The following is a 14,387-nucleotide window of genomic DNA, read 5'->3' as shown; positions in this document are numbered from 1 at the left end:
TTGGCGGTGGAGAGAAGGACGAGGCAGGAAGGGGATGTGATGGCTTATTGTTTTTAATCGAATCTCACTCCAAGCTTCTCAAGCAACAAGGAACGATGTGCAAGATTGGGGTCACCGATCGTCACGTGCTCATTTATCTCATGGTAATGACAGTCCATTTGTGCACAGACCGACCATGACCTTTGCTTTCTTTCATTCATTGTAAATTGGTATACCTATAACCTAATAAGGTATTTATTGTCGTTAGAATTATGCACATCCATCCATTCGGACCATACTCTGTGCAGAGCGTTGGTGCCGCCGAAGCAGTCTCCTTGGCTATTGGGCACAATCCTGGACGGGTCGCCACTCCGACACAGGATACCAGCATGCTGGCACTCATTTTGCCGACCTCGGAAGGATGACAGGCAGAGTCAACCCCACCTGGTGTTAATTCAACAGCTGAGCAGGATTTGAACTCAGGACCCTAGGATCCCAAGCCCGCTACCATAACCATTAAGCCAACACCAGGCATATTATGCACATGAAAACTAACAATGATTATGGCTGAGTGATACAAACGAGTCTTCATGTTAAATGGAGATATTAAGACTACGCCCTTGTCATAGGATAGGCTGCCACAGCAGGACCCCCCCCCCCCCTTTTAGCAAGAATTTTATTTGATGTCAAGAATTTATTTATTTAGTTTACTTAACCTAATAACTGTAGCATGGTCATATCAGGTTACCTGTGTGTTTCAGTGGCTGCCCCGTGGCCCATACCGCACTCGGTGTTCGGATGAGGGATGTGGTTGGCTCATTTCGGAGTTGCCAGTTGCTCCTAGCAAGTTGCCATGCCCGCACGGAGTTCCAAATGGGGTCGGGATGAAGTCAGCAAAAAAGAAAATGGCGTCGTCTGTCATCGAGCCGGCAAGCTGGGAGAAACAATAAAGGCCGGATTTGGACATGCGGTGGCCCCTGGGCAGCCTTCAGTCGTGGAGGCCCACCCTACCTTAGAATACTAAACAGGTGACAAGACATAGTTACAGTCATCCATGAAGTATATTTTTTAAGAACAAACAATCTGAACTTCTATATAAAATAGAGAATGAGATAAGATGAATATCTTATATCTGTTCTACTAACTACCAACTACCATTCAGGCACTCACAAATACATTTTTCCTTACAATTTTTTTTCATGAAATATGTGGAGGCCCCCTGGTTGTGGAGGTCCCTGAGCAACTGCCCAGCTTGCCCATGCCTAAATCCGGCCCTGGAAACAATTCACATTTATTTCCACGTCTGATGAAATTTAAATGCTCTAATGGTGGCGAACATCTTAGATGCCTCGGGCTCATAATAAAAAATTTGTGTTGGTGTAAAAGCCAGTGACAAATTACAGATTAATAGTCGGAGGATGTAGAATGTCATACATGGGCAGGGAGACGATGGCGGATACAATGGCGGATCCAGGGGGTTCACCGGGTGCACGTGAACCCTCATTCCCCTCCACCATTACAATTATGTCACTTGATTGTCGTGTGAGATATCACTGGGAAATCGGCAATCGCACGTCTTTTGCCTTCACTCAGCAATTAATCCGAGCCACGATACTTTTCTCTGCCGGTTCCGTATTAATCCCTGCGACTCGGTGTTTAGTTCCGGCTCCGAAGAGAAAGGAAACACATTCGGGATTGTGTCTTTCGGCAAAGCGCAGCACAATCCTGAACTATTTCACCAGGTAATTAAAAGTTTCAATGACTACATCGTCCATTTTTATAATTAATGATCTGATGATCCGCAATGGTGGGTTGAGGTTTCCCGCTCGGGGTCATTTCGCCGCATTTTGTGTTTGGTGGTCCGTTCGATATTTTCATCGATTTGTTTTGGAAACATTTTGTGTATTTACATTGTTGTTGTAAAGATCCGTCGCAAAGATTCCAAAATCTTCAGCTTCTCTTGAGAATCAGTGACCTTGGTGCGGTTTCAGAGATACAGAGGTCCAAAGTTTTTCTGTTTTTCCAACATGGCTGCCACACCACGTGACCTATGATGTCATAATTATCAATTCAGCTGAGGCCTTTTCATCAAGTAGCTCGATATTCCCAAATTTTCCAGTGGAGAAAGTAAATTTATGGTCGGACACTGCTAGCTCTGGATAGATTAACCGGTTTTTCCTCGACTATTACATTGACTTGAATAAGGCTTGGTGGTATATTTCACAATATGACAACACAACCTTAAGTAAAACCCCCTAAAAATTTTCTGGATCTGCCCCTGTGTATAATGAATCATTGTGGTGATGTCCAGGTATCTGTAAAAAGTCAGCATTCACCTGATGGTGCAGATCACCTGATAGCAAAAAAAGGTTTTTATTTCATCCCAAAATATGCCTGGACTATTTGTCATGGCATAATTTGGCCTTTTAGTGGGGCAACTTAGCATAACAATTGTGCATCTTGTGAGGAAAGCACCAAATTTGGCACAATAGTAGCCAAACATGTTATGAACAGATTTGGATATTGGGCCATCTCAAATTCAGCCGCTGATGGCTGTGGCAGCCATTTTCCACTACCATCAAAAATATTGAGATGGCCCAATATCCAAATCTGTTCATAATATGATAGGCTACTAGTGTGCCAAATTTGGTGCTTTCCTCACAAAATACACAATTGTTATGCTATGTTTAGCTAAGTTGCCCCACTATTTGGGTTTGTAATATGTGAATAAGTTTTAGCTTTAGTTTAACGGGGTTTCCTGGCAGGGGTTTTTTGGACTTTTTACCGTGGCAGCTTAATAAAGAATCGACTCAGAATCTGAATGTCTCGGGCATCGTTTTTTCTTAGTTAAATTGGTGATCCAAAGGGACGGACAAGGAGTTACAAGCGCGCAACCAGTCACCGGGAATGACCAACCAGCCATGCCCTTCCCAGACACTCAACCAGCTTCATCAGTAGCAGTGATTTCGATAAAGCCTAATGACCTACAGCTGTGGTTTACCTAAGTCGAAGCCCTTCTCTTCTTCATGTGCTCCTTGTCGGGATCGAGAGCAACGTGGTGGCTCACGCTACCGTTCACCTTCAGTGAACACCCAAAATTCGTGTTGATACCATGTGACCTTCAGTGCGAATGCTCGTCAGTGTGGAGCACCATGCTCACACCGGCTGCAGGGAAATGATGAGGCCACAACTAATGACGAGTTCACCTGGACCATACGTCAGTCACCTTCTCTTCCTCATGGATCTTACTAGCGGACTTCATTTTCTTGTGGATACGGGGGCAGAGGTGAGCATTGTGCCACTATCTATAACTGAACGAATATATATATATATATATATATATATATATATATATATATATATATTTAACAGCAACGTTCATGACATGCTGCTAACAACAGTGCTATTGCTACTTTTGGAGAACGTCTCCTCCAGCTTGATTTGTGTCGACATCACTCATTTCCATGGGTGTTTACCATTGCCGACGTCAGATACTCCATCCAAGGTGCGGGATTTTTTGCGTAATTTCAATCTCCTCAAAGATGTAAAGCATCGCCGTCAATTGGATGCCTTGACACAGCTTCGTGTTCTCGGTAAAGCATCCACCATTTCATCGCTGAAATTCACATGTCTTCCATCCACACCCAAGTGCCCTTTTCAGAAAGTACTACGCACCCATCAGTGGCAATCCAACCCATCAAACACAAGATCATGCATCACATCAAGAGCAAGGAACCCCCACCGTCTTCGCCAACTAGCACCCCATATATTATGTATCGCCCGTCAGGAGTTTGACCATATGTTACAGCATGGAATCATCAGACCATCGTTCAGCAGTTGGCCTTCACCGCTGCATATGGCACCCAAAAAGACACCTGGGGATTGGCATCCTTGCAGGGATTACTCGGTCCTTCAACAACACCACTGTTCCAGACCGTTATCCCATTCCACACATTCAGGATTTCTCCACGACACTCCATGGCATTGCAATCTTCTCCAAGGTCAACCCCGTTCGTGCGTACCATCAGATTCCCGTAAATCCAGATGACTTTGTAAAGATAGCAATCACCACGCCTTTCAGCAGGTTGGAATTCTGTTCTCTGCGCATGTGCAATCGAAACAAATTCAGAGGCAAAGTACTGCTAAACTACAGTTAGCTTTCCAATTCATGTTCAAGCAAGAAAAAGAGCAAGCAGAGATTGCAGACCCTTGCCAGGACTTGTTTTTGTGTCCTGGTGTGTCACAGAATTAATGAGACATAACTAGAACTGCCACTTTATAACTGCTGGCAGTGATGACCGGGTACCAAGACATCCCGCTTTGATGCAACCCCGCGATGATCGGACACCTGACCATGACCCATGACGTTATTCATTATTCAATTGAATTTAGAATGGGATTAAATAAATTCAATTCAAATCAAATGGAAGACCAAATAGGTCCAGTCCTGCATTGGAGTCATCAAAAAGCAAAGATTAAGTCATCAGGAGGAACATGGACAGGATTCACATTTCAGCTGCTACTACTCTACCCCCAAACCCATCCAGCTACAGCCAAGTGAGCCTTTTAAAATAAAAAATAATTTAAAAAATTTCTTTTAATCAAAAAGAACCAAGACCAAAAATTAATAATAATTCTGGCTGCCAGACCATGTGTCTGATCAAGTGGAAATTTAAAATGTGTATTTCTCCATCACTACTGGATCATAATTGTGAAGTTTCATGTAGATTGATTAAGCAGTTCCAGAGAAAACATTATTTAATATTTTTCTTCAATCCAATATGGCTGCCAAACCATGTGACCTATCAATTATTCCTTAACAAACTTGTACACACAAGGATGAGGGAACATTTGTGTGAAGTTTCCCCTTGATTTGTCAGCCGTTCTGGAGAAGAAGATTTTTTTTATGTTTTAGGGTAAATCCAATATGGCAGCCAAACTATGTGACCTATGATGTCATATGTGTGAACCTTTTGTTCCTCATGGACAGGAGGTCATACGTGTAAAGTTTCGCCTTGATCTGTTCAGCCAATTCAGAGAATATTTTTTAAGGGTTTTTTTTTTTAAACAATGTGGCTGCTGAATTACGTGACAGATGACGTCATTAAAAAATTCTGTCGACCATTTTATCCTGAGATGACCTTAAAAATTTTTCATACTGATCAGATGTCGTGTTCTACATATGTAACTATGACGTCATAACAAAAGCATCTATGACATTAAAAAATCACACTTCTTCCCCATGAGGAGTACTTGACGTGTGCCAAGTTTCAATTTTTTTTCTTGGTGCAGTTTCAGAGATACAGAGGTCCAAAGTTTTTCTGTTTCTCCAACATGGCTGCCACACCACGTGACCTACGATGCCATAATTATCAATGACATTCTACATGAGTACTTGCCTCCCTCCCAGCAGCGCAGGACTTGGATGTGGTTGCGTCAGGTGCCGGGCCCACTGAGATGAGAGGAGAGAACGTTGTGGGAAAGGTCGTTGCTCCAGTGGTGGGGTCTGAGGGAACAACCTCCATTCAAGAGACCCTGCTGCTGGGGGTTGAAAGAGCGGATGCGGGGATGGACACAGGAGAATGGACCTTGAACAAGCGCCGGAGGAGGGGCCTGAAGGGCAAAAGACCACCCGCCTCCCTGGGCAGAGCCCTACAGGGAATTTATCATTTGCGAACTTTCACGAAGAAACCTGTGGGGTATAGAGCCCCCTGGGCATCAGATGGCCCACCTAGGGCCGGGGCAGATTGGGGACACAATGCGGCAGACCACAGCGAGGGTTCCCCAAGTCATCGCTCCATAGTTCCTTCCCACTCCCACTCCAAAAGATGGAGCCCGCATCCCTCTTCCCCACCCCACCCCCCTTCAGGTGCAGCGGAGGCAATGGGGATTGAAAGGGTGGGATAATTGTTCTTGCTTATTTTTATTTGGGTCCGTTTGTTTGTCTGCACAGAACTTTAGTGTTCTCCGCAACCGCTTGTCGGATCGAGACAAAATTTTCACCATCGGAGCAACGACTGATGGAGAATGTTTCAACGATAATTATGTCCGACAATCGTGGCCAAAAATATGGACACACTTGCACTCTTTTCAAATAACTCACAATTTTCTCTAAAAAATAAGTTGATATTGACCAAAGTATTTTGTCTCCACAATTCTTTATTTCACCGTTAATATTACAGAACCTTCATTTTTGATTCAGAACGTAATATATCCATTTAAATCAGAAAATTAAAAATAAATGGCATTGAGAAAATTATTGACACCCTCGACTTAATATTTGGTAGCACAGACTTTGAAAAAATAGCTGCAGCCAAGTCCTTCCTATAGCCATGAATGAGCTTCGTGCATCTCTCTACCGGAAGTGTGGCCCACTCTTCTTGTGCAAACTGTTCCAGTTGTCCCACATTTGAAGGGTGCCAGGACTCAATGCTGGTCCCCTCAGAAGAGTCCAGTGTTTTGTCTTGAATCATTTCTGGGTGCTTTTTGCAGTGTGTTTGGGGTCATTGTCGTGTTCATGCATTGGTTGTGAAAACACAGCATCCAGGTTGTTCGGGGATGAGGATGTCAAAATCTCTGATTCCCATAACGAATCATAAAGATACGTGCAGATTTACGCTGACAAGTGTTCTTCCAAATACTCTTTTTTTATATATTAGTCTTATTCTTTGTTTCATTATATCTGAAGGACTACTACTTCTTTATCTTCTTGAGATAATGTAGCTTTTCGAGAAAACATGTACATCCCATAGACCAGTAATGCAAATGATAAACCGACCTGATTATTTTTTTCAAGAACCCATTACTTGGTTACAAGTGATAACCAAACATGAATCTCTTTAACGCCTTCACCAAGTCATGTATTCTGTGAATGTTGTGAAATTACCAGCCACGCAATTAAACATACTTCCCCTGATATTACTGGAAACAGCGGCTGTCCCTATGTTCTGCATGTGTGCATATTATATAATATCGGCGATACATTATTATCATCAAGGGACTGGCAGGATGGCTTAGAGGTACATACACTCGGCTCGAAGCTGTCTCACCTGGGTTCGAATCCAGACCGAGCTATTAAACTGTTATCCTGGTGTTTTCATTGATGTGTGTCGTCCCTCGGATGGGCTTTAAATTGGCCTCCCGTCTGCTGACATTAAAAAAAAAATCCCACGGTGTACTTCGTGAAGGGTAGGCGAGCTAATGCAGTCACCCTGAAAAAATTACAAATTCCTGTTCTAACTACTGCTGGAAAAGCAATGGCAAACCACCTAATGCAACACTTGCCAAGAAACTGCTGCGCCAGCACAAACACTCTAAGCGAGTATGGTGCATTGGAATATACAGGTAGTGGAAATTTCGTCCAAATCCATCCACAACTTTTTAGATATCCTGTTCACAAACAGACAAAGGTGAAACTGACTCCCATCCACCTTCGGTGGAGGAACGAACTAGAACGACACTAGGTAGAGCACATACCTCCGCCAGGTTGAACAGTTTACGTTTTGTATCCCATGGATAGGCTGGATCTGCATCTGTTCCTGAACCAAAAATCGAATCAATTAGTCCTCATCACACACCAACCAATCCACCAAATTCGTTCAGAACTTGAGATATCCTGCTCACAGACAAACAGACAGGGGTGAAAACATAACCTTCATCCACCTGCGGTGGCGGAGGTAAAAAAAAAAATACCAAACAAATTTTTTAGGAAGTAAATTAAAAAGTATATGAAGTGTTTACAACTTAAATAAATTGATTAACTTATTGATGAACATTAAGTGAGTCAGGTCAATCTTTTGGGACTGCCACTGGTAACATGTAACCCAATGCTACCTGCATTATCAGGGATGTCGGCGATTAAACAGACACCACTGATTTGCTTTGCTTGTGGGGAGGGTTATTGTGCCAGGAGTAAAAACTACACCTGACAAATGAGTGATGAGCTCCCTTCGGGAGCCAACGGCCATCCGGTGAGGAGATGGTGTCTCCTAAAAACACACCCGTCCGGATTGGATAGGTTCGTGGCGAGTCAGGTAGCCGAGAGACGTCGTGGAACCATTGATGTGAGGCGGATGAGCTAGTATCAGACAAAACTACACCGTGGGGAAGAGGGTGGGTACAGAGTGTCGCTGAAGCCGTGGAAGGCAGGTTCCTCGTCCAGTGGAGGACACTGCGCTTCAATTCTTCCCGAACCACTTTTGTACCATTTTCATGGTACAAGTGGGCACTGATATTTATTGTCAGTACTTATTCGTAAAATAAATAAATAATTAAAATTAAAAAGGCCAGAAAAGCAACCAGTCACTTTGAAGGTTCATCTCTTATAGATGGTGTGTGTGTGTGTGTGTGTGTGTGTGTGTGTGTGTGTGTGTGTGTGTGTGTGTGTGTGTGTGTGTGTGTGTGTGTGTGTGTGTGAGAGACGTCACCACATTTATCATCCGCCATCTTGTATTCCAAGCAAACAAAGCGAAATGACACGTGTCAGGTCAATCTGCATCATTGGGTTTACATTTGTTAAAATGGTGAATTTTTGCGTTGCATTTCGTGATGGCAATCATGCCGATAGGGAGGATTCGTTGTCGTATCATCGGACGTAGACGGCCTACATGCAACAACAAAGATTTTGAAACAGAGGCTTGACTTCGAGTTATGAGGGGTGTTCAAAAGAGATTCAAAATGACATTCAAGACACTTAGTCCAAGAAACGGCGAATTTATCTTTTATTTCTCAATATCTAATTATGTACACAAAGTAAGGTGTGTCGGAGCAGATAAGCATGATGTTAACGCATATGTACCACATCATGCTTATCTGCTTTACCAAGATGAATTGGTGTCATTGATGTAGTACAGGATTAGGAGGCCTACCTTTGTGATGGTTATTAGTCACAAAAACAGCCACATCGATGATCCAGCAAGTTGTTGGCATCCAAACTTTTCTGTGCCTTCACAATGTCTTGGGTGTAAAAACTTTTAGTGAATACAACTAATACGAGATAATTAATTAAATCCGGATATAAAATGGTTGGAAAGTTTGTCTCCCTTCTGGACGACACTGTATTTGGCAATTAATGCGGGTCTGCGTTGCCTATAACCTGCATTTTGTTACAATATTGCTCGCTAGACAAAGTGTCCAACGTATCAACATACCCAAACTTGGGGACAACCTTTAAGCCCGATTGTTTGGCCATGACAAAGCTTGTACTCCAACATGGCCGCAGAGTTGTGCGTGTGTGTGTGTGTGTGTGTGTGTGTGTGTGCTCACGTGCACAAATTGCTGACGTCCCTAAACTCCCTGCATCATCCAAAAGTTTTGAAAATGAATTCCTCATCACGTTGAAACCTTTCTCTCTCGCCACCTGCAAGGAAATCTATTCGTTTCACTTATCCGAATGTTGTGGCTTCACAAGCGTTCTCTTTTTCTTTCGTATAAAGCACAAGGCTGTGGGGTAACATCATGGCTGAGGGCACGGCTGCGATGCTGATGTAATGCCCTCTGTAGATGAAGGCAGGAATTTGTAATTTGCTCCGGGTGCAAGCGATAGCTCAGCTACTCTTCGCAAAGGACACCATGGGATCTTCAACTTCCACCAACTAATGCTGCCAGATGGAAAGCCCAGTTTGACGTCCATCCGAAGGACGGAGAAAACATTGAATCCTCGCCCTGCATGCAAAATACCAGGATGACAGTTTGTAGCTTGGTGAACATTCAAACCCAGGATAGACAGTTCAGAGTCGAGTGCACATACCTCTAGGCTACCCTACCGGCAGGCTTGTGAGATAGGCAAGCAAGGAACGCAGGTATACAATTTGTCATGCAGTCAAGCAGTCATGCAGCGAGGAACGCAACACTTCTTCCACTCGCAACACCAAGCAGGTTTTAAATGTTGTGGTTTCTCGAAATGCATCAATTTCCTTTGACTACATTCACAGACCGTACTAATCTATAGTGCCGTTGATGGTTTTATAGGCGTGCATCGTATTTTTGTTGCAGCTGCGTGGTTTGCAAAGCTTACATTTCAGGGATGCCAAGTTTGTTGGACCATAAACACATGGGCCACCGAAAAAGGTCTTCTGAAACGTATGGTGTGCTAATTGTATGCTTGCCTTCAACTTTAAAAGTTGAACTATGAAGGTATTTAGCAATAAATATGACATTTCGTCGTGTGCAGGAACATACCCAATACGCAGCATGCTATTGAGGTCGTCAGAAATGAAAACCGACGTCTTGAGGGATTTATATTTCTGCAAAGCTGGTTCTCCTTAGTCGTAATCGACTATGCTTTGGACCTGTCAAATTTCAACCTCAGAATGACTTTTATTTTCTCCATCCGAAAAAAGAAACTTTTTTTGATGTTGGCATTTTAAAGTTGGCATGTTGGCATCATGTTGGCATGATGTTGGCAAATGTTGGCATTTAAATTGGCATGTTGGCTTTTTTGATGTTGGCAAAGCTTGACAAACCGTGGTGTTTATTGTCAAGCTGAACTCTTGAGGCGGTGAGAGAATCAATCATACATATATTCCCCAGCTGTCTGTCGCACTGAAGTTCTGTCTGTCCAGGGTGGAGCTTCACTGGCCTCACTCCACCCACAATTGTGACCTCACAAAAAATAAAATCCGTGCCATTTTGATTTCTTACTTTTCAGCCTCAGGTGCGCATTTAAAAACTGAAAACATCGTCTATCATAAAAGAAAGGTATGTTTTGATTACAACAAATGCAGAGGAAAGAAAAGTCACGATTAATATTTGAAGTCTTTAATAAATAAATCAAACTCCAAGCTGTCCCCGACGCTAACCACCGGCAAAAAAATGGAAGGTTGTTGTCGGTAATTTCGGTTTTTGCCCAAGTTTTCAAGGTTGAATAGTGTGCAAATTACAGGATTTATAAACGAACTGTACATTTTGCGTGTGCATGGACATGTATTCACACATGTAAAGTAAATAAATTGTTTACATTACATCATTACTGGATTTGCAGAATGGCAGGTACCCATTTTGGAAAACTATGTGTGCAGTATCTGTGTGTTGTAAAGTACATTGAAAGTAGACGTAACGTATACTTGGGATTGATTACATTGCAGCTCGGCCGGTGGTGTGGCTTGCTTCATGTAAGGGCTGTTGTGGTTACTTAAATTGCCATAAAAATTCTAACCTTATATATCACCTGTGCCATTCTGTTTGTCTGTGTGTCTGTCCATCCGTTTGGGGAGGAGCTTCTCAGTGAGGGCAGGCAGTGCTGGATTAACCAATAGGCAGACAAGGCATGTGCCTTAGGGCCAGCCAAAAATTCGGGCCACAAAAATTTAGGCAACTTTTTATTTTTATTTTTTACATGCAATTCTTATTGGTCTAGTAATATATAGCATTATCGGCAATGATAAACTCATAAATTTTCGTTATTAGCTGTGCGAATGGCATTCGTACTAGTACTACTCGTCTCGTGCTATGGATCTTTCTATAGATCTATCACATTATAATTATGATTGTGTTTATCCCTACATTGGGTGACAGTCTGTCTCAGCAAATCAGAAGAGCGGTTACATTATGGCTTTAGAAAATGAGGTCATTGGGAATTCGGGATTGTCCATCATCTGATATAATCATAATATTCATATTGATTGTCATTTTTTTTAATATGGACAAGCAGTTTTCATCAAATTTTTTTATTTTAAACAAATTATTTCTAATTTCTGTCCCTGCCAGGGTAATTATATTTAAATATTTAAAATATTTAATATTTAAAATATTAACATTAAATATTTGTCTTTTTTTGTATTAAATATTTTGTTCTTGAATCAGTTCATCTTTTGTCTGGGGTCCATTTCCATGAGCCCAAGATCTAATTTATAATTTTCAGGCCATTCTCTAAAACAGTGGTTCCCAAACTTTTTTGTCCATGACCCAAAATTTGAAATCACATTTGCCTCGTAACCCAAATGATACTGGTACCTAGTGTACCTATGATAAAAATTGTCAGAGAAAATGCTTTTGACATGAAACCCCCTTCAAAAACTGAGATTTTTTGAGAGTTCAAGTTTGGGTCACGACCCTGGGTTTGGGAACCCCTGCTCTAAAATTTCAAAATGTGCCTTATTGCCAGCCGAGGCTGAATCCGGCACTGAGGGCAGGGCTTCTCACGCAGCCATTTTGTTTGCTCCGTGGGGCCTCTTTTGTAAGGCTTGCATTTCATTACACTGTCACGGCTTTATCTTAACTCCAATTCGATATCTGATTTCATTTTTTTGCAGTCGCGAAGATGGTGTTTCGGATGCCAAAAAAAAAAAAAAAATCCAGGAAGAAAATTTGCGTTTTTACACAAAAATGAAATTAAAGTGAAATCAAGACCTGCAATATAAAGTCCACTCAGACTCCCTCACAGCTATATCTCTACTCTAATTCACCATCTGATTCCATTTTTTTGTAGTGGTTAAGATGGTTCAAGTTTCAGTCGCAGAAAAATGTGAGAAAAATCGGACGAACATTGGTGTTTTTACACAAAAATGCATTCTAATAGCCGTTTTGAATATATCTGGTCGGACGTGATGTGGGGACGGGAGTTATTACAGCAGCGGTCTATGATATACCGCCCAAAGAAGGTACGTTTTCATTACGCAGAGGAAAGAAAATGATGAAGTCTTTAATAAAAAAATTTTTAAACTTCATTTTCGCATGAGTTTTTCAAGACTGAATTATGCGCAAGTACAGGATTAATTAGCAAACTGCAGTTCACATGTGCATGGGCATCTAATTCACATATATTGTTACGGATTTGTGAGCAAACTGTAGTTCACATGTGCATGGGCATCTAATTCACATATATTGTTACGGATTTGTGAGCAAACTGTAGTTCACATGTGCATGGGCATCTAATTCACATATGTTACGTGAAATAAATAAAAGTTAGAAGGAAAATTCCCGTGAGATATTTTTTCGTTCATATTTTCAAGTCAGGCGCACGTACACTTTAAAGAAGTTTATTTTAAATCTTCAATTAAAAAAAAAATGTCCTTTTGTGTCCTGTACATGTACAAAAATAATAATTTCGGTTTTCGCCAGGGTGTAATGCCCATACACACCAGACTTTTTCCCAGAGACTTTTCCATTTGAGCTGTATTCTTCTGACAGTCGTAACAATAAAATACTTCATTCTTTAGACAAAGTCACAATAAAAAGTTGCAAATCTGAAGTACTCTTTGATCCCAGGGTCACACAAGCATAAAGCTCCTGTGTGAAGCAGGATGACATCGACATGATGTCGTCACAAATCTTAAGCATAGTAAAAGTAAAGTATTATTTCAAATAATTATTTTCAAATAATAATTATAATTATTATAATCAATCACATTGCATTTGCTATTTGATGGTTTGTCAGGATAGCTTAGACTCTCAAAGGATTTCACATTCGGCTTTGAGCTACCTTGCCAGGGTTGGAATCTCAACCCAGGTATAAACTACTACACTGGTGTTTGGCACGCAGGGCGAGGCATCAATCGGAGGGAAGTTAAACATGAGGACGCGAAGCGTTGCATTTGGAACTGCCATTTCCAAAAAGAAAAAAAGAACAAGGGAACAGAATGAAACAGCTGATGAACGTCATAGGCTTGCACGGGAAGCAGAAAGAAAAAGAATGAGGTGGGAGAATGAGACGGCTGATCGACTTCAACACAGACTTGCACAGGATGCTGAGCAACGAAGACTTTGGAGGGTAATGCATGCTCAGCAAACATAAACAACAGCATCCGTAATGAATTGGACGAAGTATCTGATAATATTGTGTAAGAGCATAATTGTGGTCCTCTGACCTCAGCATGCCGCATGCGTGTACAGCTTTGCGAAACATATCACAAATGAATCAACAGGGAAAGGGGATGGATTTACACTTTGTTGCTCCAAGAGAAAAGCCCAATTAACTCCACTATTTGACGTACCTGCTCGACTGCAACAACTTTATCAAGGTAATGATGGAAAAATGTCGCAACTCCCGAGACAACATCTGAAGTTGCAATTCGGCTTTTCTCCAAACAGCCAATTCAGATATCTGGGATTTATAAGCAAACTGTATTTCACATGTGCATGGACATGCATTCACATGTTATGTGAAGTAAATAAATTGTGTACATTATACGTCATTTCTGGATCTGATGAATTACCAGGACCCATTTTGGAAGATTTTACATGCAGCATTTAACTCAAGATGTCCAAATGTCAGAAATTTCTATGCCTGTGGGTTTCCCATGGGTGCACTACTAGTATAAGTATAAATAAATATATACATATATACCAGAGAAAAAAAACATTGGGCCTGGGTGGTGTATAAAGCAACAGACCGCTGCCCCGATTTTGTGTGTGTGTGTGTGTGTGTGTGTGTGTGTGTGTGTGTGTGTGTGTGTGTGTGTGTGTGTGTG

The sequence above is a fragment of the Eptatretus burgeri genome, chromosome 9, assembly GCF_056783735.1.
Source record: "Eptatretus burgeri isolate ZD-2024b chromosome 9, Ebu_testis_v1, whole genome shotgun sequence".
NCBI classification, from domain to species: Eukaryota; Metazoa; Chordata; class Myxini; order Myxiniformes; family Myxinidae; genus Eptatretus; species Eptatretus burgeri.
The sequence above is the reverse complement of the archived record's forward strand: the minus strand, read 5'-3'. Positions refer to the sequence as shown.